The 25,673-nt window shown below is 44.4% G+C and overlaps 1 long non-coding RNA gene across 2 annotated transcripts in view; it reads left to right on the top strand.

Annotated features, from left to right (window-relative positions):
• Positions 1-23,627, top strand: part of LOC119248290 (uncharacterized) — a 56,075-nt gene extending 32,448 nt beyond the window's left edge. The window contains exons 3-4 of one of the 2 annotated variants that reach the window (XR_008552208.1): positions 4,557-4,777; positions 23,013-23,627. This is a non-coding gene — a long non-coding RNA (uncharacterized LOC119248290). The remainder of the gene's footprint in view (positions 1-4,556; positions 4,778-23,012) is intronic. The other variant, XR_005125895.2, reaches the window with a different exon arrangement.
• Positions 23,628-25,673: the final 2,046 nt, after the last annotated feature.

Raw genomic sequence — 25,673 nt, 5'->3', positions numbered from 1 at the left:
CTCACTGTCTAATCAAGAATATCTAGAAGGAGGTGAGGCAAAATGTGACTGAACAGCCTCCCATGCTGGCACCTTTCTGAGATGACTGACTTTCAGGACCCTGGTGTACCAGCAAAAGATAGCTTCTTTGTTCCAGCAGAGGCTCTCAGGGGCCTCTGGGCAGTGTGGACACTGGAGTCAGGGATTTGCCCTCTGTCTGGAACGTTTCTGTCCCTCCTCTACATCTGGGTAAGTCCTTCTCATGCTTCAGATTTCATCTAAGTGATCACCAGGGCCTCAAGGAAATAATACCAACTGTCTGGATATGAGAACTGAACTTCTAACACATATTACTTTGTCTTTCTGTCTTCAACAACTGCTTCCATTCCAGTTCTCAGATCAGGATGGGAACTTGGCAAACAGCAAAATCAGCTATAACTGGAGGGTCTGAGACACAGGTACAATTCCAGATATAGTATAGGGTGTTATCTGGATATTTAGTGACAGGAGATGGCCCAAGATGACAGACTATTGGCTGAAGAAGTCCAGAAAAGGGGGAAACCCCAATAGGTGGACAGACAGTGACAGGGAGTCTGGGAGACGTGCATTACATGCAGATCTAGGCAGGCTGAGTCCAAAAGGCCACCCCAAGACTCTCAGGACACACTCTACAGGGGCAGGGGGTGCAAGGACAAGCAGCCTGAATCCAATCCTAGAGTAAGTGGGGTCTAAAGTCAGTAAACCAGGGGCCTCCCTGATGGTGCAAGGGGTTAAGTCACAGCACTATGAAGCTATCTGCAGCCTCTGCAGCATGAGTTCCATCCCCAGCCAGGGAGATACCCACATGGCGAGCAGACCTCTCCTGTCTCCCCTGCTGCTCCCTGAGCAGTGTATTTCAGTCAATCTGCATGTTCTGTTCCCCACTCTGTCTCTGGTGAATCCTCTCACCCCCAGCACCTCTGGCCTACACTCCAGATCTTGTATGCATAAATAAATAAATCTTTCAAAAAAATAAAAATAAATAAATGAAAAATAAAGTCAGAAACCAAGGTAGCGCTCTCGTCATTGGAAAGGGAGCTGTAAGGTCAGTGAAGTCCTTAAGCAAGACTGACCAGATGACATACAGCCTGTTCTGAAAACATGGAAGCCCTCAAATTCTCCTTGACAGAGGGCCTCCTGCACTTGAGACAAGCTGAGGGGAGCCCCGCGCAAGGCTGGAGCACTATGGAAGGAGTCGTTGCCACTACGTTTTGTTTGTCCAACTCCTTGTCCTTGTCACTACAATAAAGGATAGTAGAGATTTCCACATCACAGAGATACACTAAATGTGTTTGCCTTCCACTTTAAACAACATTCTTTTTCTTTTATCTCATCTTACCTTGCTAGTAGCTTAATAATTTACTAGGGGAGAGATCCTTGAGACTCAACAGTCAGGAAGTAAGTTACCCCAGAGAAGCTGCCGGGAGTTTGTGTGATGGTTTTGTGCTCATTCTTTAGCCACATACAATGCACTGCATTCTCTGCTGTAGAGGAAACTAAATTTGCAGAAATCCCCCAGGAACCGGTGAAATCATGAGTATTTTCTCCAACTTAAAATGGTGTGATCATTTCATCCCTCTTCAGTATCTTATTTAAGTTTCACTACTTGTTTTACTTTATGAAAGTGGTATGTGGGGCCTCCCCGGTGGCGCAGCGGTTGAGCACTGGGTTGCGAAGCTGCCCGCAGCCTCTGCAGTGCCGGTTCGATCCCCAGCTGCTCCCCGGCCACCGGAGGAGGGTCCCACATGGCGCGCAGACCTCTCCTGCTGCCCACTGCTCCCCTCAGCAGTGTACTTCGGTCCTTCTGCTTGCTCTGCTCCCCGCTCTGGCTCTGGTGAATTCTCTCACCCTCCCGCGCTTCTGACTGTACCCAGTGCTTGTATAAATAAATAAAAATAAATCTTTAAAAAAAAAAAAAAGAAAGTGGTATGTGGGGTATGGCTGTTCATAATAACAAAGTATGGACCAAACAACATCAGAATATGATGTTCTTAAAAAAAAGTCTAAGTGATGGCTGTTTCAGGTAATTGTATAACAAAAGCAAATGCCTACTTTTTGGTGTAATTAAATTTAAGTGACAAGGAAAGAATAATGTGAAAAATTAAAAAAAAACTTTAAAAAATCTTATCATCTGAAGAGTGTATACCTTCAGAATAAACCAAGGGATACAGGAGGAGCCATTCTTGTTGCATTTTGCAGCAGCCTCTGGCCTTGAAAGTGGTACTGACATGTTCCAATAAAGTTGAAGGAATAAGACAGGAGAGAACAGGCTCATGTCTTGGGTATGAGCCCCGCGAACCCCTATATATTCAGGCATAGAAACACATCTTGCTCTTCATGAAGCAAAGACTCCCCTCCGCCCTCTCCCCCCACCACAGACACCACCTTCTTTTTCCATTGTGCCAGGTGCTGCTCTAAGCACTTTACGGAAACATTTAATCCTCTCTATAATTCTATGAGGTAGGTAAAATTATAAATTGGGAAGTCAGAGCAGAGAGAAGTTGATTTGCCCTCGGCCACACGGAGAAGCATTAACATGAACTAGGAATCTGTTCCAGAAATTTTGGCTCTAGTGCTGAATGCTTACCTGCATTTAATACTCTTCACATTTACGAAAAGAATGCAGAAGCCTCCCTGGTGGTGCAAGAGGTTAAGCACTGCACTATGAAGCAATCCACAGCTTCTGCAGCAGGAGTTCGATCCCAGGCCAGCCAGGGAGGAAGACACATGGTGTAGCAGACCTCTCCTGTCTTGTCCGCTGCTTCCCTCAGCAGTGTATTTCAATCAGTCTGCCTGTTCTGCTCCCCACTCTGTCTCTGGTGAATCTTCTCACCCCCTGCACCTCTAGCCTGTACCCCAGTTTTTGTATGCATAAATAATAAATCTTTTTTAAAAAAGAAAGAAATAAATAAAGAAAAATATAGAACAGAATCAGAAATAGCCAGACAAACCTTAGAGCAGAAACTGGGAAAAGTTAAGGAAAAAGAGAATGCTTTTCACCTAAAAACCACCCCCACCCCCTTTGGCAAGTAGAGAGAACTGAGAAACTTCACATCTACCGCCCTCTCTCAATTCCCCTCTTCTTAGTCTCTTTTCCATCGCACCCATCACCTGACATTCCACACAATATATTTCCTTATTTTGTTTACAAATGCCGTCTGTCTTCCTCCACCCAGATGTAAATGCCTAGGAGGCTGCATCATGGTCTGTTTTGTTCCCAAGCTATTCCCCTGTGCAGAAAGGGCCCAGTCCATGGCAGGCACTCAGTATTTGTTATTAAACGAATAATACCTGCCAATCATACTCTTAATCAGATATCTGGGAAGATTAAAATCTTCCCATTTTTAACACACTTTTAAACAGTGTTTCATGAATGGGTAAAGCATTAAGAGACAAGTAAGACCCCTCAGGATGTAATCGAGTTCAATAACATTGTAATAACTATTTTTAACATCCAAAGAATTGTTCTCAGGGTTAGAACTTCGCTCAGTGGAGGTGACAGCCCTTCTTGCCAGGGAGGATTATCATGAAGTAAAACAAATAAGACTAGACAAAAAGGTGCTATGGAAATGAGACAGCAGGAAGTGGAAAGAGAGAGATTTTTGGGTTCAATTTTCTTTTCCCTCCAGGTTTATTGTTTTACTATTTGTCTCCACTTATTTTAAATATCCTTTTTGATCCATTTTGTTAAATCATATGTTCTGACACTCTATCCTAGTGAAGTCTTTAGTTGCATACTTTTAAAAAAAGATTTATTTATTTATGCCTACAAGAACTGGAGTGTAGGGCCTCCCTGGTGGTGCAGCGGTTGAGCACTAGGTTGCGAAGCTGCCTGCAGCCTCTGCAGCACCGGTTTGATCCCCGACCGCCAGCGAGGGTCCCACATGGTGCGACAGACCTCTCCTGCCGCCCGCTGCTCCCCTCAGCAGTGTACTTCGTCAGTCTGCCTGCTCTGCTCTCCCCTCTGGCGCTGGTGAATTCTCTCACCCTCCCGCGCTTCTGACTGTACCCAGTGCTTGTATAAATAAATAAATAAATAAATCTTTAAAAAAAAAAAAAAGAACTGGAGTGTAGGCCAGAAGTGCAGGGGGGTGGTGGTGAGAGGATTCACCAGAGACAGAGTGAGGAACAGAACAGGCAGATCGACTAAAACAGCTGAGGGGAGCAGCGAGGAGACAGGAGAGGTCTGCTGGGCCATGGGGTCAGCTCCCTGGCCGGCCTCTGCCTCCAGGGGATGGAACTGGTGCTGCAGTGGCTGGCGACAGCTAGACAGCGCTGTATCTTCAACTCTTGCGCCACTAGGGAGGCCCTCTAACCGCATACTTTTAGAAGGTTGTTCAGGATTAAACTGCACTGTGGTTTAACTATGGGTTTACTGTGTCTGTGCTAAATAAGGATCCTTTACTTGAAATCTGACCTTAGTGATGATCAGAAACTGTGAGGTGCCTCCACGGAGCCCAGGCTTTTCAGTCCTGTAATAGGGGGCCCTGCCCTTCTTTACTATCCTCCTCCAGGCTCTTTCTGTTTGCTTGATTCAGGCCTCTCCCTGAAGGCAAACAGCTGTCATCACCTTTCTACCTGGTCTTACCACTGAATGGGCTGACATGGAAGCAGAGAACTCTGCAGGAAGCTGTGTGAGAGCTGCTGCTGAAGGATGTTCTTTGTGATCCTGCAATCTGCGCAAGGACCTGCACTCACAATGACACTGTAACAGGAAGTTGCTAATTCTGCTGCTTGCTGGAGCGGAAAGTTCCTGCCGGTGAGCTGCTTGCCCACAGTAGTAGCTATAGCTATCTTGACCCCCTTCCCAAACCATAAAGAAAGTCTGTATGGGGCCTCCCCCGTGGTGCAGCAGGTTGAGCGCAGCGCTGTGAAGCTGTCCACAGCCTCTATAGCACCGGTTTGATTCCCGGCCAGCCAGGGAGATTCCCACATGGCGCGGCAGACCTCTCCTGTCTCACCCGCTGCTCCCTTCAGCAGTGTCTTCCATCTGTCAGCCTGTTCTGCTCCCCGCTCTGTCTCTGGTGAATCCTCACCTTCCCGCGCCTCTGGCCTGTACCCCAGCTCTTGTATAAATAAATAAGATCTTTTAAAAAAAAAGGGGGAAGAAAGTATGTGATAGGTGGGGTGACAAGCTTCCACATACAAACTGTATAAAAACTTACCATTCCTGCAACTTGGGCTCAGACTTTTTGGGAGCTATCCCACTGAGCCTGCTGGTGTGACAAATAAATCTCTCTCTACCTCTCTTGTGCCATCTGATATCTCTGGGAAATTGCCATAACAATACTTCAGATCAGGTACCCTTGTAACAAGGTGGTCCACAGGATAAGGGGAGGTTCCAGGTTTCCTGCCCCACCCAAGGGAGGGTGGAGCTGAGCAGGGAGGAGGAGAAGCTGGAGAGGAGACTGGGGAAGGAAGGAAGCAGGATGGAGAGCCAGAAGGAGACCTGGAGGAGGCACATGGAGCAGAGAGACACGTGAAGAAACTGCGCTTGCCTTTTGGTCGTGGACTGGGTGACACAGATGCGGGTAAGAGACCCTGGGAAGGTTAACAATGGCAGCTTTTATCTTGGGTCTAGGGCTTCAAGGGGAGGACGGGGTCTCACATGATGAGGAAGAGTTGACCTCAAATGACAAAATTTTGCCTTTACATGTGTTTGTCTTGTCTCAAAGATAAGTTGCTCCGATAAAAAGGTTGTTTCTAAAGATGTCCTTAAATCCAGGTAATTTACATTCTTTAAGTAATTATAAGTTTCTCCTAAGGCCCAGAGGGCTTTGATTGACATTAGTTCCACATACCAAGGTAACACACATAGGAAAAAGTCTGCTCTAGACATCTTGGAAAAAGTCTGAACATTTGAGGGAGGCCTATCTGACACTATCTTTCCAGCTTTTCTATTAATCTAAAATTACTCCAAAATAAAGTTTTCCCAAAAAAATCCTATCAGGTAGGTTCTAAGACTTTTATAGAGAGCTGTAGTTGAGAGAGGTTAACTTGCCCATAACATTACAGCTACAAGAGAATTCATCCTGCAAGGGCCCTAGAACAATTCTGATAGCCTTGTATGTGAGTCACTTATTCTTTTAGATCCTTTTCTTGGTATCTTAGGAGTCTCAGTGCTTGATGATCTCCAAAAGAGTGGAGGTGGCTTTGTCCCACTTCTCTTATCCTGACCCAACAACAGTATCTTATTTATTTATTTATTTATTTAAAGATTTATTTATTTATGCATACAAGAACTGGGGTACAGGCCAGAGGTGTGGGGGGTGTGTAAGAGAATCCACCAGAGACAGAGTGGGGAACAGAACAGGCAGATCTACTGAAATCCACTGCTGAGGGTAGCAGCAGGCAAGTCAGGCGAGGTCTGCTGTGCCATGTGGGTAGCTCCCTGGCCAGGGATCAAACTTGTGCTGCAGTGGCTACAGACAGCCTCATAGGTTGTATCTTAACCCCTTGCACCACTAGGGAGGCCCATCTTATTTATTGAAGGCTTAAGGACGTTATTTTCTTTAATGCTCAAAACAACCATACTGAGTATTATTACAGACCAATATTTTATAGACCAGGGAAATTAGGCTAAGGGAGGTTCAATAACTTGCCCACAATTACCCAGTAACTCATTGGAACTTGAACTTGACTGAACCCAAATCTGTCTAAAACTAAAATACTGGCAAAACCACTTATAACTATTCACTCTATCCTGCCCCATGTTGCCTTTTTTTTTTTTTTCTTTTTTGGCTTTAACTATAGCAATAATGAAAAATTATGGACAAGAAATGTTTGTTATATTGAATGGAAACTTTCATAATCCACTTCATGTAAAATATGACTGTCATCAGGAAATGATTAACTTTATACTCAAAGGAACTATTCCTGGTGTGTCTTCAAGTTGTATTTGCTCACTTTACTAATGAAGCTGAGATTTTCACTGCCTTTCTTGCTGCAAGAGTTAATATAGCTGTGGTGCAATGAACTGGAAGCTCTTCTCTCCCATGTATCATAAACACCAATTGTCAAAGAAAATATGTTGTCTACATTTGTTATTGAAATGAGCAGAAAGCACATAACTTCATTTCCAGGTTCCGGTGTGATTTTATAAATTATGCAATTGAAACTCAATCTCTTAACTTCGTTGGCCTGGGCTTTGAGAGAGAAAATTCTTTGTAATTCCACACTGTTTCTTAAACTTAAGATGATCGAAGTTCCTTATGAATTTCAGACTTTCCCCCTCCCTTAAACACATGTGTGTTTCCTCCTTTCTTTATTTGCATGCAAAATAAGCATTACAGAAAACAACTTATTTTATTTTTCAAATTCTCATTTTGAGAGTAACTGTTGAAGAAAATTGTGCTTTGTTCACTTAACAGAAATTTGTTAGATTGCAGCTCTGCTATTTCTTTGCAATTGAAGTCAAGGAAAATGTCGTGTTTACTCCCTCCAGTCACCAGATGAGACAAACCAGAGTTATGTTCTCAGTCAAGAGAACTGAAAGTTTAAACATGGCCATTTGAGGTCTTGTAGAGAACAAAGCAAAGAACTTTGACTCTCCCTCCCTCAAGTCTAATAGCCTGTCCCAGCTTTGGACCCACAAAAACATCTTCCATTTGAAAAGCTCAGCTGAGGCCAGGGTTCACTAGGCCCTCAGGTGAGCAGGAAAAATAGAGGCAGAAATATATGTTACAAGCCCACTGTGACTCACCAAGCTTTATACTGAAATATTCTGAGTTTTTCTTTCTTCAAAAAGATTTTATCAATAATAATAATACTAGAAGCAGTTGAAGTGTATCAAACATCTAATGTGCCAAGCATTGGGCTGAATGGTTATACTCAGATTGTAACAGGGTGGTGCCCAAGGAAAGGGGAAGTTCCAGGTTCCCTGTCCCACCCAAGGGAGAGTGGAGCTGAGCAGGGAGGAGAAGAAGCTGGAAAGGAGACTGGGGAAGGAAGGAAGCAGGATGGAGAGCAATGAGGAGACTTGGAGGAAGCCCATGGAACAGAGAGACATGTGAAGATGCTGCACTTGCCTTTTGGTCGTGAATTGGTTGAAACAGATGTGAGTGAGAGACCCATGGGGAGGTTAACAATGGCAGCTTTTATCTTGATTTTGGTCTTTTCTTCCCAGACTTGTCTAGTTGTTTCTGATCCTTTTCTGTGGGTCCCCACTGAAAGGTGCTTTAGACTTATGCAGGCTTTCAGACCTTGCTCTGGGCCAATATCATTTGGATGGACTTTTACCCATGACGGGATGGGTAACCTTTGGGTGCTTGATTTAGAAACTGTATTCTTTTCTGTATTGTTCACTAATTGTATTAAAGTTCCTTTCCATTAAAGGTCTTATGTTTTGTCTTAATGTGGCAGATGGCAGAACTATTTAGAGCAGGTAGGTATGGGGGTCTTGGGGTGTCCCTCTCCCTGCCCTGTAATAAGATGATTAAATTTAATCCAAAATCAAGCTCTACTATCTGCATTTTACAGGTAAACACATATAAGGCAACGATTTTGAAACTATCCTTAGGGTTCCCTTGAGGGGAGGAGGTAGGAGCTAGGAAAGGCAGGTGCTGCACCTCCCCCTGCAGTGACCTTTAGGGCTAATGGCTTTCGTCACGGTCCCTAGGTCCGGCTGGGCAAGGAACAAGCTCGCAGGGGAGTACAGCAAAGTTCCCTGAAGACATAGATAAGACAGACGCTTATCAAAAGATAACGACCACCAGGAACCACTACAAGAATGCTACTACAAAAAACCTTATCTCGTCTTTCTAGAACTACAAACTTTATTCCCTTATTGTCTTTCTAAACTTCCTTCTTTCTTCTATAAAGGTCATTGGTTGTTAATTAAAAAATCATATGAAATCCTTAAACAAGGCTGACTCAAATGAAACATTACTAAACCCTGTGTAATAATACTAATTAAAATATAGTTTAGGTGATGCACCCCTATGTTTATAGCAGCACTGTTTACAATAGCTAAGCTTTGGAAACAACCCAAATGCCCAAAAATAGATGACTGGATCAAGAAGATGTGGTACATATATATCATGGAATATTACTCAGCATTCAAAAAAGATAAACACATGCAATTTGCAGCAACATGGATGGCGCTGGAAGGGATCATGCTCAGCGAAATAAGCCAAAAAGAAAAAGAAAAATACCGGATGGTCTCACTCATAGCAGGAATCTAGAAAACTTAAATAAGGGACCAGGAAAATGAATAACTTTAAGAAAGTGAAAATCAAAATCAACAAAAAACTATGAACCAGAGACACTTTTAGGGGGGCGGGGCGGGAGGGGAGGGATTGGGGTCAGAATGGGGGGGCTGCAATTGTATGGGGAATATAACAATAAAATTTATTTTAAAAAAATTAAAAATAAATAAATAAATAAATGATTAGATCATTACTGTAAAAAAAATATATATAGTTTAGGTGAAAAAGTAGTTAGTAAAACAAAAAGCGATTATACAGTTTAAAAACAAAACTAATAGCCTAACTACTTAGGAATGCGGCTAGATCCAGATGTAAATCACTGCCCTGTCAATGATAAGCTAAACCCATGAGCAAGCTAATTTCGTTGATATTCACTGTTCCTATGCTTTTAAAAAACATATATATATATATATATATATATACTGGTCACAAACTCAAAGAAAATTACACTCAGATTTACACTCCCTCTTAAAGTGTGTCTGTTTGTCATTTCTTTCGCCAAATCCCTGACCACCCTGCGCAGTCTCTCAACCCTGAGACGGCCTCATCGCTCACTGTTGTGCTGGTCCGCAACAGGCAGGAGACCCACTCCTAATTTAACGAAGACATGTCTACTTTTATCCATTTTCCTGTTTGTCGGTTTTACTAGGCATAATGGAAACTGTCCTTTAAAGAAAGCTCCAAGGTGTGATGGCTAGCTAGATGGGTCACCTTGGCTGGGCTATAATTAATTAAACATTAATCTAGGTGTGGCTGTGAGGCTATTTTCACACTGGTTAACCTCCATCATCGGTTGACTTTACATAAAGGGGATTACCTTCAACAATATGGGTAGGCCTTGTGCGAGCAGTTGAAAAGAGCCAAAACTGAGGTTTCCTTAAAAAATTCTGAATTGAGGGCCTCCCCAGTGGCGCAGTGGTTGAGCGCTGGTTTTGTTAGGGGGAAGTGATGTCCTGAGTTAATCCCATACAGGATTAACTTTGTGGACTCCACCCCCACTCCAGACTAAAGCCATCAAGACTCTGGGAAAGACAAATCCCATCACCACCAAGGGAGAGTGTCTGGGACCTGAGGGTGGAGTTGGGCAGCCAGGTTGGATATAAAAAACCAAACACGTGGGCCTTGGGCTCTCTCTGGCTCGCAATCGCTCGCCTCCCGGCTTCACCACTCCTGGCTGGCGGCCAGCTCTCAGAGCGCCATTTTGGGATTCCTGATCGGCGGATCGGGTAGGACTCATTTAAAACTTTGTCTCCCGCTTTTCTCCCAGAGCTGTACATTTCCTCATTTCCCCTTCCCTTGTAAATAAACCTTTTATTAACCTTTCACGTGTGCCTGCAGTAGAGAATTGATAAGTCCTTTTAAGCGCGCGGGTGAGGACCCACAGTCAGGCACCCCGTTTTGTATCGGGGTTGCTCTACAACAGTTTGCGAAGCTGCCCGCAGCCTCTGCAGCACCGGTTCGATCCCCGGCCACTCCTTGGCCACCGGAGGAGGGTCCCACATGGCGCGCAGACCTCTCCTGCCACCCGCTGCTCCCCTCAGCAGTGTACTTCGGTCCTTCTGCCTGCTCTGCTCCCCGCTCTGGCTCTGGTGAATTCTCTCACCCTTCTGCGCTTCTGACTGTACCCAGTGCTTGTATAAATAAATAAATAAATCAAAAAAAAAAAAATTCTGAATTGAGACTGTAGCAAAGAATAGCCAGTGGACTGTTCTTGGCTTCCCTCTGAGAAAGATTTCAGCAGTTTCCTGTTCAGGGCACACAGTGAATTAAGACACACCAAATTTGTTAGGGAAAAATTTTTACATAGACACAAACAGGTTGTAGGGTAAGGAAAAAATGTCAGGCTTTTCTGCCCTCCCGCCATCAGGATAGATGATGGATCCTTGCGGTCCTGAATGCATGCCTGATGGCGGGCACCTGGAGTAGGGTGTGGGCATAGGTAGATGGGATTCACCTGGGCTGAGACTGGGCTTTTAAGGGCGGCATCACAGGGATCCCAGTAGAAGAGAAGCAGGAGAAGCAGAGAGAACACCAGAGAAGGCTGGAGAGCCCAGAAAGATTGGAGACTTGCTGGGGGCTGGGAGGATGACAGGCCTCCCAGCCCCCCAGCATCCCTGCCTGCTGTGTACCTAGTAAATCCCAATAAAAGCCTGAAAAGCCACTGAGGGCTCCAGAACTCTCTCCTCCTTTACCAGGTCTGCTGGATCAGAAAACCTGCCCTGTGTCCTGTCCGGCCCCTTACACAGGTGAAGGCTGCATTTTAAAAGGGCAGGTTTATTAGGAAAAATGTCTGTGTAGGTAGAGCATTGATAAGTCCTTTTAAGTGCGCTGGTGAGGACCCACAGTCAGGCACCCCGTTTTGTATCGGGGTTGCTCTACAACATAGGCACAAACAGGCAAATAATTGCATTTTGGAAGAGATAGGTTTGCTAAGAAAAAGAGAAGCCTGAGTAGAAGCAGGCAGGCCTGTATAGATATGGGATAAGATCTGCATTTTGCCAGAGCAATAGTTGTCCTTAAAAAGTGTTCTTTGGAGGGATTCACTTCTTTGGAATTTTATTGCTTTGGGGTCAGGTTGGGGTTGTTTTCTGTAATGACAGATAATCTTTTCTGATCCCTCCTCTTCTTCCTGGAAATTTCCATAGCCAATTTAACAATCTCTACCCCTACCTCTGTTTTTTGACCTTGAGGAAACACCCATCCTAAATTTTCTACTCTAAGCTTCCATCAGCATTAACTCCTGCATAAATGGCCTGCCTGTTTGTCCTTACAGATTTAAGACAGACCAACCCCCACAATTGTTATGAGCCAAGTTCTAAAATTAAATAACTCTTAAAACACGCATGCACACACACGTGTTTATATTTCTGTCTGTCTTATTGGTTTTGTCTCTAGAAAAGCCTGATATGTATGGTTTAAATAGAAGTTTGATAGTCTTGTACTCAGTGAAGTTTGTAGGCAGCAGCATCAACATCAGCTGGGAGCTTGTTAAAAATGCAAATCTCAGCCCACACATCAGACTAAATCAGAAACTGCATTTTAATGATCGCCCCTGATGATCCCAAAGCACATTAAATTTAGAGAAGGGTTAAGTACAACAAAGATTATAGACAGCAATATATTTTATCAGATAAAATTCTCAAACATTTTAATCCCAAGGGAGATATAAGGAATTTCTGAAATAGAGAAACACCATCTTGTACCCTTTGAACTAGATAGCCCACTGACTGTCTTTTGTCAATGTCATCAACCACATGAACTTGTCCTTAAGCCTCCGGATCACTAAAGTGGTCATAACCCCGGAAACAGGCCTATATGGTTCTATCAAAGACAACTGCTCAGCTCTTAATTGCATTTACATTCCAGTTCTTATCTTTCCTTAAGGAAATCAAGCATTTTTTTAATTAAAGTAACATTGGTTAAGCATTTCTTTATTCCTTTTAATTAGTAGGAAAATAAGTCCAAGGTTGAGAAAAATGTTAATTAACTGATACACCATTTCTTCCAACAGTTTCAAAAAATAACTCCATATAAAAGACAAAGACATCATGCAGGCTGAACTTTAGATGGAATCCAGTAAAATCTGGTGAAATTTAGCAATTTCTTTAACCAAAAGCCTTCCTGCCACTAATCAAGCTTTTTTCTCAATTACCATGTGCTTCTGGAGAAAAGGATGAGATAATTTAACTGTTAGTGCTTAGCCCATTTGTCAGCCCAGGGATCCAACACACCTGACAACACTTCATGTCATCCTCTGCTACTGGGCTTCACATTATCTATCAGCAGGCAAATAAGTCACCGCCTGCCTTGGATAATACAACTCAGAATTATTTAAATCATTCCTTGCTTCTGCTACGACTATTTTCATTTAGTATTCTAAGTAGACTTGTGGAATTCCACTTCACATTCCAAAAGTCAAAATGAATGACGTGCTCTGGCAGGAGACAGTGAACACCTTCATCTCAGGCAACACAATTCTCAAAGAAATTAGAGCCATCGTGAAATTCCCTCTGGTGGACGATGGCCATCCTGCCTTGTCTTTGTGTCCCCCCCACCTGTGGGTTCCAGAAGGGAAGGAAAACCAAACTTGAGTGGTGGGTTCCCACGGTGGGGTGGGGGGGCTTTTCTCAATCATTTGGTAAATTGCCAATGGATGACTTCATCTTAGATTGCCCTAAACAGGACTGGTTCTCAACTGGAGAGAGAGATTACATAGCAGGGTTGTATCCGATGCTTTTTCTGAAATTGCAGCCACATATAGAGATCTAGGTTCACTAGGACTGGATGGATGTAAGGTCAGGAATGGCCACAGTGCAGGTTTTCTGATCCAGCAGACTGGGTAAAGGAGGAGTCAGAGTCCTTAGTGGATTTTGCAGGTCTTTTATTGGGGTTCACCAGGCATATGGAAGGCAGGGGTGCTGGGGGACCAGGAGGCTGGCAAGCCTCCCAGCCCCCAGCAAGTCTTCACTCTTTCTGGGCTCTCTGGCATTCTCTCGCGTTCTCTCTGCTTCTTTGCTCTCCTGCTTCTCTGCTTCTGCTGGCATCTCTGTGATGCCACCCTTAAAAGCCCAGTCGAATCCCATCTACCTACGCCCACACCCTACTCCAGGTGCCCGCCATCAGGCATGCATTCAGGACCGCAAGGATCCATCATCTATCCTGATGGCGGGAGGGCAGAAAAGCCTGATATTTTTTCCTTACCCTACAAAGGAGCAAGGAAATAGTGGGAAACACTGTATGGGTGATTGGATGGAAGTCCTATCTTAGCTGGATCATGTTCTTATCTAAAGGTGTGTAGCGGCAGGAAGAGTACAGTGCAGGATTTTTATGATTCGAGCAGACAGGATAAAGGAGAGTCCTGGAGCCCTCGGTGGCTTTTGCAGGCTTTTATTAGGATTTACCAGGTACACGGCAGGCCCGGGGCCATCAGCCTCCTGGCCCCCACCAAGTCTTTGCACTTTCTGGGCTCTCCGGCATTCTCTTGTGGCCTTACTTCTCTGCTCCTTTTGCTCTGTTGTTCTGAGGGAAGCTCTCTTTCGCTCTGCTGGCGTCACTGTGATGCTGCCCTTATAAGCCCAGTCTCTCAGCCCAGGTCAATCCCATTTACACATGCCCACACCCTACTCCAGGTGCCCGCCATCAGGCATGCAGTCAGGACCTCAGGGATCCTGCTGGTGTTTCTATTTTTCAGAATTCCTTATATCTCCCTTGGAATTAAAATGTTTGAGAATTGTATCTGATAAAATACATTGCTGTCTATAATCTTTATGTTGTACTTAACCCTCCTCTAAATTTAATGTGCTTTGGGATCATCAGTGGCGATCATCATCAATCCTAATGGCAGAAGGGCTGAAAAGCCTGACATCATTTACTTACCCTACAAGGTGCCACACTGGTCACGATTTCACACCCAATTCCGATGTGGGAAATGGTGTTTCCTTGTGAGAAGTTGACATCTGTGAAGCCATTTTTAAAATGGAGCCACGGAGTCATTACAGGAAATTGCATTAAGTATCTGCCTGAAATGGACTGGAGGTGATCCGACTGGGCCAAAAACCACTGTTTTAAAATATCAGCTAGCAAGGGATTATTTGAGAAGTCATCTGGCTAGAACTAATAATTTTGGACATTTACCTAAAGTCCATAGAAAATCAGTCAGTTCCCTTGTTATCCTTTCTAGAGAATCAGTAACCAATTACATAAGGCCAAGAAGAATGTAAGCCTGTTAACACTAATCAACTTTTTCTTTACCAATTACCTCATCTTCTCCTTGCCTCCACAACCCTGACTTTGTCCCTGCTAAGGGCACGTATTAGGTTTTCTACCTGAAATTCTACCCAAATTACAATTCTTTGATCCCAAATAAGTGTGCTTTGACTTTTTAATTGCATTCTGAATTTTTAGGTAGACACCCCTGTAGGGTAAGGAAAAATGTCAGGCTTTTCTGCCCTCCCGCCATCAGGACAGATGATGGATCCTTGCGGTCCTGAATGCATGCCTGATGGCGGGCACCTGGAGTAGGGTGTGGGCATAGGTAGATGGGATTCACCTGGGCTGAGACTGGGCTTTTAAGGGCAGCGTCACGGGGACACCAGAAGAAGCCAAGAACAAACCGAAGCCGAAAGAAGAAGAGAAGCAGAGAGAACGCCAGAGAGCCCAGATAGAGTGAAGATTTGCTGGGCCTCCCAGCCCCCCAGCACCCCTGCCTGCTGTGTACCGGGTAAATCCCAATGAAAGACCTGCAAAAACCACTGAGGACTCTGACTCCTCCTTTACGTGGTCTGCTGGATCAGAAAACCTGCACCGTGTCCATTCCTGCCCCTACAATTGGCGTTAAGTCAGCAGGATGATCCATGCAGACGGGTATGGAGCCCTCCGAAGACCTGGAGGGACTAAGGAGTAACAGACTGTTTGCTTGTGACCACGCTGGAGGCGTCATGGCGGCACAGGAGATGGACGAGGTCTGGAAGCTACAGGACGAGACCTTGCGTGAAGGAGAAGCCCGAGAGGACCAGCCAACGACCCCTGTGGCAGCAAGAATCATTGGCAAAGAGGACCACGATTCGGAGCTCACCAAGTGCTGATGCAGGGACAGGCCAACAGACTTGGACTAATGGCCTTGGACTGACAATCCCGCCACAAGGTGGAGGACCTTGGCAGCTTATGTTTTTTTGAGAATCTGGGGGTGGCCAGTGGGCCTTGATGGCCAAAAGCAGCCTGTGTATGCCCAGTAGCTAGCGGAGGAGAAAAGCCAACTGAGAAGGCAAAAGCTGGTGCTGATGCTAAGTTTGGGAAGCCCTGAGCGGCTGTTAAGCACTAAGTAAGCTGAGGAAGGCCAGTGAGTCTCGTAAAATCACCTATGGGTGATGCCCTGCTTGTTGTCGAGTGAGGGTGAGGAACTGAAGAACTCGTCCTTGGGGGACGGGTGGGGAATGTGGCTTGCAGTGGAGCCCAAACTAAATGTAGAGTTTGGATCCAAGGATCCCCAACCCATGTGCTTGTGCAGTGGGTTGGCCTGAGTGCAGGGGTCTGCGAGTCGCATGGGTGGCCATGAAGGCCGAGTGTTGGAGCGAGAGCAGACAGAAACCCTGAGGATTGGTGATTACCCCCAACAGAATAGAATCGCCAATCCCAGAGCGAGTGCATCCTGGAAGTGGATGCTGTATGTGGCTTGTAGCCGAGACTACAGCCAGAGAAGGCCAGGAAGCCTGACAGCACCTGGTGTGTTACAGTAGGTGCTGTGAGTGGTTCCCCTCCCTCGTATGAGCAGTGCCTTCAGCAGCAGATTTGGTGGCTCATCTGCTGGTACCAATAATTGTCTTTTGCCACTAGGTTGGGGCCCTGCCTGGACTTATTTGTGTTCTGTTGTATTTTGTTATATTGTGATGTATTTCATTTACTTTCTGGGCCATGCCTGCAGTGTTCATATTGCCAAGAGATATGTGTTTATGACTTGTATATAGAGACTGATAAAGACTATATGGCAGAAAACCCTGAGCAGGTGGACTGTAGGGTAAGGAAAAATGTCAGGCTTTTCTGCCCTCCCGCCATCAGGGTAGGTGATGGATCCTTGCGGTCCTGAATGCATGCCTGATGGCGGGCACCTGGAGTAGGGTGTGGGCATAGGTAGATGGGATTCACCTGGGCTGAAACTGGGCTTTTAAGGGCGGGGTCATGGGGACACCAGAAGAAGCCAAGAACGAACAGAAGCCGAAAGAAGAAAAGAAGCAGAGAGAACGCCAGAGAGCCCAGATACAGTGAAGATTTGCTGGGCCTCCCAGCCCCCCAGCACCCCTGCCTGCTGTGTACCGGGTAAATCCCAATGAAAGACCTGCAAAAACCACTGAGGACTCTGACTCCTCCTTTACCCGGTCTTCATGGGATCAGAAATCTGCACCATGTCCATTCCTGCCCTTACCCCCCATACCAAGAAGTAATTTTCCAACACCAACTGGGTGTCCTACAATTTCCAACTCAATTCTGACACTATCTACCTGGAGATAGAGTCAGATCCCACAGATTAAGCATTCAGACCTACAAGACTGCCTCCCACCTTCAAATGTCAATGGCAAGTCCAGGTTGTTACCTACATGAATGACTTCATGGCTATAAATTTACTAGAGCAGCTCACACAACTCAGGAAACCTTTTTCAGTTTTATTATAAAAGATAGAAACAGCCAAGTGAAAGAAATGCAAAAGGCACAGAGCTTCCACGCTCTCTAGATGTTCCACTCCCAGCACCTCCCCACATTTACCAACTGGAAGTTCTCCAAACCCTGCCCCTTTTTATGAAGGATTCATTACATAGGTATAGTTACTTAAATCATTGACCAATGGAGACTGAATCAACTTCTCCCCTCCTGATGGTGGGGGGAAGAGGGTAGGACTGAAAATTCCAGCCCTCTAATTACAAGTTTTGTCCCCCTGGCAACTACCCTCTGTCCTTAGTTGCTTTCCAAATATTACCACATCGACATTAACCCAGTTGTGCTAGAAAGGCACTTGTCATGAGTAACGAGACACCCACTTCACCTTTACAGCTCGAATTTCAGGAACTGAGAACAAGATACCAAATATTATAATGAAAGATGCTCCCATTGCTAGTAACACTTAGGAGATTCCAAGAGTTTTAGAATCTGTGAGTTAGACCCACAGGAGAAGATCAAATATATATGTATATTTGAAATATATGAAATATATTTTGGTCTTCTGAATGAACAAATTTACATTTCTTAGAAAATGCAAAACGATAGCTATATATTAGAATCATTTTTGTAGAGATGTGAGGTTTTTTTTAAGATTTATTTTTATTTATGCATACAAGAGCTGGGATGTAGGCCAGAGTTGCAGAGTTGGGAGGTGGGTGCGGTGGGCAGTGAGAGGATTTACCAGAGACAGAGTAGGGAGCAGAACACGCAGATCCACTGAAATACACTGCTGAGGGGAGCAGCAGACGAGACAGGAGAGATCTGCTGTGCCATGTGGGTAGCTCCCTGGCCAGGGATCAAATGCATGTTGCAGTGGCTGGCGATAGCTTGATAGTGCTGAGACTTAACCCCTTGTGCCACCAGGGAGGCCCAGGTGTGAGAAATTCAAAATATGAATGTTTATTTACTCTGTGCCTCAGATCAACTAAATCTCCTGCCCTGGCGAATGAGCCCAGGCATTTCTAATTTTAAAGCTTCCAGGTGATTCCAAAATGAAATCCATGTTGAAAACTATCTTGTCAGGAGTTCTTTTTATCAGAACTTTTCAAACTTTAACATGGGATCTTGTCACATGGAGAGCTGAATACCAGGCAGATTCCAACTCAGTAGGTGGGTGATGGAGGCTTTGGTTGCATTTCTAGTAAGCTTTCAGGTGATGTTCCTATCTAAGCTCCTATCTATAGACCACATATATAGAAAGGCATTTCTCACATGTACTCCAGAGCTCCAGTGTTAATAAATCCGAGTAAGGTTTTTGATAACAGGATGTCCAATTTCATAAATAACAGTTTTTCAAACAAGATGTTGCATCCTACATCTTTGTGCTAAAAAGAAGTTGTCTATTGTTGATCTGAAATTCACATTTAATTGGGCATCTTGTTCAGCTTGGTTTTTTGTTTTTGTTTTTTTGCTAAGTATGGTGACAGATTTCATGATTTTTCTGCTTTGTTTTGATGACAAAGTTAGTTTAGGCAAAAGAAATGGATGTCAAGGAACTGGTTTTAATTTATGTCCATGGTTCTATATTTTTTTTCAGGATGTGCCTTATAATATATTGAGTGTTATGAACCCTTTCTCCAGAAATACAGTACATATATGTATAGAAACTAAACACTGTCCACATAACTTGCAGGATTTGTGGTGCCCGTGGACCAAAAATGACCACTAATGATCCATCGGTCTATAATGAGAAAGTCATGTCTTCATCTTTTTTGTTTTTAATTCTAATGTAATTATGTCATCATCCTACTCATCAAAAGAAAGACATTCCCAACTACCTATGCTTTCCAAAAAGATACTGTGAGTTGCTAGTTTCACAAAATAATTACAGATTTTGCATGAAAAACATGTCCCCAAAATGGGAAAATGTTGAATTAAACAAAATTAATCAGGTTTCTTTTTTCCTGGATCTTGCAAATATTTAATATGCTGTTGTGTTTGGGGACTCTTTCAAGAGGCTGTAGTGTCTAGTATTTCCCAAATGTTTTGGGTGACCTAGCTTATTCCCTATAAGGTATTGTAGGGTAAGTGAAAATGGTATCAGGCTTTTCTGCCCTCCCACCATTAGGATAGATGACGGAACCCTGTGGTCCTGAATGCATGCCTGATGGCGGGCACCTGGAGTAGGGTGTGGGCATGTGTAAGTGGGTACGCCTGAGGGACTGGGCTTATAAGGGCGGCATCACAAAGACACCAGCAGAGAGAGAACCACAAGAGAACGAGAGAGAGAAGCGGAGACCACCAGAGAAGGCCGGAGAGCCTAGAAAGAGTGAAGATTTGTTGGGGGCTGGGAGGCCTGCCAGCCTCCCGGGCCCCCAGCACCCCTGCCTGCTGGGTGCTGGTAAATCCCAATAAAATCCTAAAAAGCCACTGAGAGCTCTAGCATTCCTCCTTCACCCATCTGCTCGGGTCATAGAGATCCTGCTCCATGTCCTCCTGCCCTTACAGGTATTTCCTAGGATAATATTCTTAAAAATCCTCTTTGCATAATGTTGCCTAAATATGCTACTGCCTTGCTTTTCTTAGTATGTTCATAATGGAAAATTTGGTAGGTACAGAGAAATATAATAAGAAATATTACTCTTAATCTTATGATCCTGAGATAACCACTGTTAAAACTTAAGCATTTTTCCTTCTATGAAAGTTGCTGGGCCAGGAAATGAAGTGTTTTCATGAGGAAAATAGGAATTTTTAATGTAAAAAGGTAGTTTAATGGGTTGGAAAAGAGAGGGTAGAGTAAGAAAAGATTGAACCACTTGAATGTTCATAAAGATATAGAAGGGATCAGGAAACAATTTTCTGATTTAGTGCCTGTTACTTTAGATAAGAGACCATATAATTAGATTTCCAGATATCTATTCCAATTTCCAAAAAACACACTACTGAGATGTGGCCCAATTAGCACAGAAATTGCTCCATAACTTCAGGTTCTCCCCGATCATCATTTACCACTTCATCTGCTCTTGGAGGCAAACATATTACTAGAGTTCAAGCAATTGAGTATTTTGCAATAGCCATTAAACTAGAATTATTTCCTCCACCAGTCACAAAGCCACATGTTTCCATCCTTAATCATTGGCACTGTTATTAAGCACTTTCAAGCTCACTATATCCTGGCATCTAACAGCCACCTTGGGAAGAGCAGTAAAGTTGGTATTTTTGCCTTTTTAATTTTTAACAGCTAAAGAAAATGAGACTTACATAGATTAACTGACTTAAACTAGTAAAAAGCGAGTTTGAACCTGAACTACCATCTTTGATGCCATCATCTATACTATTGCATAAAACAGTCAAGAGAATAGTCTATTTAATGTTTAATTTTATTTTTTTTTAAAGATTTATTTATTTATTTATACAAGCACTGGGTACAGTCAGCAAGAAGCGCGGGAGGGTGAGAGAATTCACCAGAGCCAGAGCAGGGAGCAGAGCAGGCAGAAGGACCGAAGTACACTGCTGAGGGGAGCAGCGGGCGGCAGGAGAGGTCTGCGCGCCATGTGGGACCCTCCTCCTGTGGCCTGGGAGCAGCCGGGGATCGAACTGTTGCTGCAGAGGCCTCTTGCAGCTTCGCAGCCCAGTGCTCAACCACTGCGCCACCGGGGAGGCCCTAATGTTTAATTTTATAAGCACTCCAGTAGCTTCATGTTTTCATAAAAGACAAAAGAAAATATTTCTTGGGGTTAGCAAGTATAGGCATTCCTTGAGCATGAAATTACTTATAAAAGAATTTCATATTTTGTTCTTCTGTTATACTCCAGGCCCTGCGGTCTGAGTGTTTTAAAATAATATGTTCTTGTAGGGTAAGTAAAGTATCAGGTTTTTCTGCCCTCCCACCATTAGGATTGACGATGGATCCCTATGGTCCTGAATGGATACCTGATTGTGGACACCTGGAGTTGGGTGTGGGCGTATGTAGATGGGTACACCTGGGCTGGGAGATCCATAGGGGCGGCATCACAGGGAAGCCAGAAGAAGAGAAAACAGACCAGAAGGAGAACAAGTGAAGTACTGGAAGAGAACCAGCAGAGAAGCAGAGGCCACGAGGGCACGCTGGAGAGTCCAGGAAGATTGAAGACTTGCTGGGGGCTGGCAGGCCTGCCAGATTCCCAGCCCCCCAGCCTGCCGAGTACCTGGTAAATTCAATAAAAGTCTGAAAAAGCCACTGAATGCTCCAGAACTCCTCCTTACCCATCTGCTCCGATCATAGAGATCCTGCTCTGGCCTTCCTGCTGCTACAGTTCTTAACACCATAAGCACAAACTTGAACAAACTCTAGAAATTTTCATTCAATAGCTATATATTGGGAGTTTTTCTGGGCTTTACTGGAGACACATCCAGGTATCCGGGTCTCTAGTCACCAGGCTATGAAGACTACCCAAGCATTCTTTTGAAGCCATTCCTGAACAGTGGTTTTTTTATGACTTTTTCCATCTTGAAAAATGGTTTTATTTATTTATTTATTTAATTTTCTAGAGGCATGTCTTATTTATTATTTGTTTGTTTGTTTGTTTTATACATGCACTGGGTAGTCAGAAGCGCCAGAGGGTGAGAGAATTCACCAGAGCCAGAGCGGGGAGCAGAGCAGGCAGAAGGACCGAAGTACACTGCTGAGGGGAGCAGCGGGCGGCAGGAGAGGTCTGCGCACCATGTGGGACCCTCCTCCGGTGGCCGGGGAGCAGCCGGGGATCGAACCGGCACCACAGAGGCCGCGGGCAGCTTCGCAACCCAGCGCTCAACCGCTGTGCCACCGGGGAGGCCCGAAAAATGGTTTTAGACAACTGTTTCTGATGAGCAATTCACACATAATACACTTTCCATCATTTTACCATATTTACTGAGCACTTACTCTTGCCAAGTAGGAAATAAGGTAAAGAGGATGCCTGCACGTAAGGACATCCTATAGAAAACAAAAAAGATTGGGCCTTCCCGGTGGCACAGCTGTTGAGCGCTGGGTTGCGAAGCTGCCCAGCCTCTGCAGTGCCGGTTCGATCCCCAGCTGCCAGGAGAGGGTCCCACATGGCGCGCAGACCTCTCCTGCCGCCCGCTGCTCCCCTCAGCAGTGTACTTCGGTCCTTCTGCCTGCTCTGCTCCCCGCTCTGGCTCTGGTGAATTCTCTCACCCTCCTGTGCTTCTGACTGTACCCAGTGCTTGTATAAATAAATAAATAAATCTTTAAAAAGAAAACAAATAAGATAATTTCAGATGATATGTGATATGTGCTGTGGGAAAAAATGCAAAGGATCTATGATGAGATCAGTGACACAAAAGAGAATGACTGAGAACCAGGCAGCTGGTTTCGATCAGGTGGTCAAGGAAAGGCCTCTGAGGACCTGGTATTTGAGCTGAGGATCTCCAACTTCCATAAAGTTAATGAGTACCTGTTTGTTTCCAATTAACGCTCAATCCAAATATTCCTGTTTCATGCAGTTTCATTGCTTTGGTTTAATATTTCCAAATATTGGAAGCTTTTTCCTTTTGGCAAAGTTTCTTTGTGAATAACTATATTAACTTGATGCTTGAGAGGCAGGTTGGTAAGATTTATTTTTACATGAAATTGTTCTTGTCTCCCCTTTTTCTTCTCAGAACGTCCATGCCAACTGCATCAACAAATTGGCCTTAAAAACACACTCACTCCTGGTGCATGAGACCTCAGTTGGGGTGTGTATGATTTCCTACCCTGGTGAAAAGGAGAGCATGTATTCAGAAGCGGGCATATTATTTTCCCTCACTCTGAACTCCTGCAGGTATACACAGTTGGAAAGAATTTATCTCCATTCTACCCCCACTCATTTTGCTGCCATCCATCTCTTAGGAGTCTGCAAGCAGCCTAGGAACTGGCGTCCAGAGCCCACAGTGAGAATGCCTGGAAATTGTGACTTTTGAATGTGTTCCTTTCATCCCCTAGGAAAATGGGAAATATGTATATTAAGAGCACCTGGTGGGGGTCTTTTTGAAGTACACCCCTCTCAAACCCACTAAGTGAATAGGGAGGAAAGAGCAGCAAAAGAAGACTTTCAATGAACCCCAAGAGTCCCCCTACTACTGTGCTTTCACACAAAGCAATGTCAGAAGGAGCCAAGTCTGAAGACTAACTTATGGACTGACAGTGATGAGTTAATTATCTTTTATTCAAAAGATAACTATTGAAGCAGAATACTATACTCAGCAGTTGGGACTAGAAAGATAAATAAAACATGATTTCTTCCTTCAAGGGGTTCATAGTTTATTTGCCAAGCAGATTGGAAAAGAGATATGTTATAATGAAGTGAAATAAGTGATTATATAAAGAGTTAGCCTGAAATCAGTATCATATTTCCTTAAAAATGCAGTAAGATCTAAATGATTATGCAAGGCTATGAGACTAATACATGCTACATTTAAGAGGGGTAAAGTTATAATGAACAAACAACTTCAAGAACCCTCCACAAATGTTTCTTTTATGGAGATAGGGGTATATTTGTCAAGGATCAGATTACAGAATGCAGAAACATTTTCAATGTGAAGGAAGGAGGGAGACATTCCAAACAGAAACCATCTATTTTAGACCTATGTTCTCTACTACAACCGATTTACTATCTTTTACTATAAATATCATTCAAGGCCATTGCCACACTGCATTTGGACAGACACAAAAACCTCAAGTGAATTTTACAGGTAAGTTTGCCCTGTAAATGTTAATTAACATTGATAAGGACCTTAAGAGTCATCCTTTTATTTTTAGAGGTGAAACTTAACCTTATATACACACATGCTGATTTCCAACCACACAGACCTGAAACTTAATCTAATGTTACAGTGCAATATTATTTCCTTAAAAAAGAAATCCTCCTTTGACAATTGACTAATCCTTTTACTGATAACACATGTGAGACTATAAGTGATTTGATTCATTAGATTTAAGTGATTAAGTTTTACTGACCACAAACCTAAGAGTCTAAGTGACTGGTTCGAGGTCCCACAGCTGCTTAGAGACACAGGCAGAAAACCTGCCATCTCCTGATCTCCCTAGTGCTGTGCTGTAGATGGCATCTCTGAATGAGCTGGAGATTTTTTTTTTAAGATTTATTTATTCATGCACACAAGAGCTGGCATACACACCAGAGATGCGGGGGGTGAGAGGATTCACCAGAGACAGAGTGGGGAACAGAACAGGCAGACTGACTGAAATACACTGCTGAGGGGAGCAGTGGGCAAGTCAGGAGAGGTCTGCTACACCAGTGGGTTGCTCCCTGGCCGGCCGGGGATCAAACTCGTGCTACAAAAGCTGCGGATTGCTTCATAGTGCAGTGCCTAACCCCTTGCGCCACCAGGGAGGCCCCAGCTGGAGATGTTTTTATAGAAGGAAATAGATAACAAAAAATTCCTTCTCAGCCCACCCATACAGTAAGATCTAATCAAGAATAACAGGCTGTTTAAAAGGGGGGAAGTGACAGGCTAAGGGATGTAATAGGTATTTGGCAGCATGCCCTGTCCTTCTCACTTAACCTCCCCTAAATCCCACTCTGCCACCCTCCCACACACACATTCATGACCCTGGCTGCAAGGACACCCTCTGCTGGGTATTCAGGATGGAGGGCCTACTAGTGACCCTCTCATACCCACTGGGATTGATATTGAGTTCCTATTCTTGGTTGCTTTTCCTATGTGGAAAATCACTAGGGGTCAAGTCAGGACTTGATAGATGTCATTACAAAGAATAACCTGCCAGGGGCCTCCCCCGTGGCACAGGGGGTTGAGCTCAGCACTGTTAAGCTGTCCACAGCCTCTACAGCATGGGTTCAATTCCCGGCTAGCCAGGGAGATAACCACAAGGCACAGCAGACCTCTCCTGTCTTGCCTGCTGTTCCCCTCAGCAGTGTTTTCAGTCCGTCTGCCTGTTCTGCTCCCAGCTCTGTTTCTGGTGAATTCTCTCACTCTCCCGTGCCTCTGGCCTGTACCCCAGTTCTTGTACAAATAAATAAATCTTTTCAAAACAAAGAAAGAATAACCTGCTGGGACCTCCCTGGTGGTGCAAGGGGTTAAGTCTCAGCACTATGAAGCTATTGGTAGTCACCACAGCACAATTTTGATCCTTGGCCAGGGAGACCTCTCCTGTCTCACATGGTGCACCAGACCTCTCCTGTCTCTCCCACTGCTCCCCTAAGCAGTGCATTTCAGTCAATCCATCTGTTCTGGTCCCCACTCTGTCTCTGGTAAATCCTCTCACCCTCACACCTCTGGCCTGTACCCCAGCTTTTGTATGCA

The sequence above is a fragment of the Talpa occidentalis genome, unplaced genomic scaffold (genome assembly GCF_014898055.3).
Source record: "Talpa occidentalis isolate TD23 unplaced genomic scaffold, MPIMG_talOcc4v2.1 talOcc4.16, whole genome shotgun sequence".
In the NCBI taxonomy this organism is placed as follows: domain Eukaryota; kingdom Metazoa; phylum Chordata; class Mammalia; order Eulipotyphla; family Talpidae; genus Talpa; species Talpa occidentalis.
The sequence above is the reverse complement of the archived record's forward strand: the minus strand, read 5'-3'. Positions and strand labels throughout refer to the sequence as shown.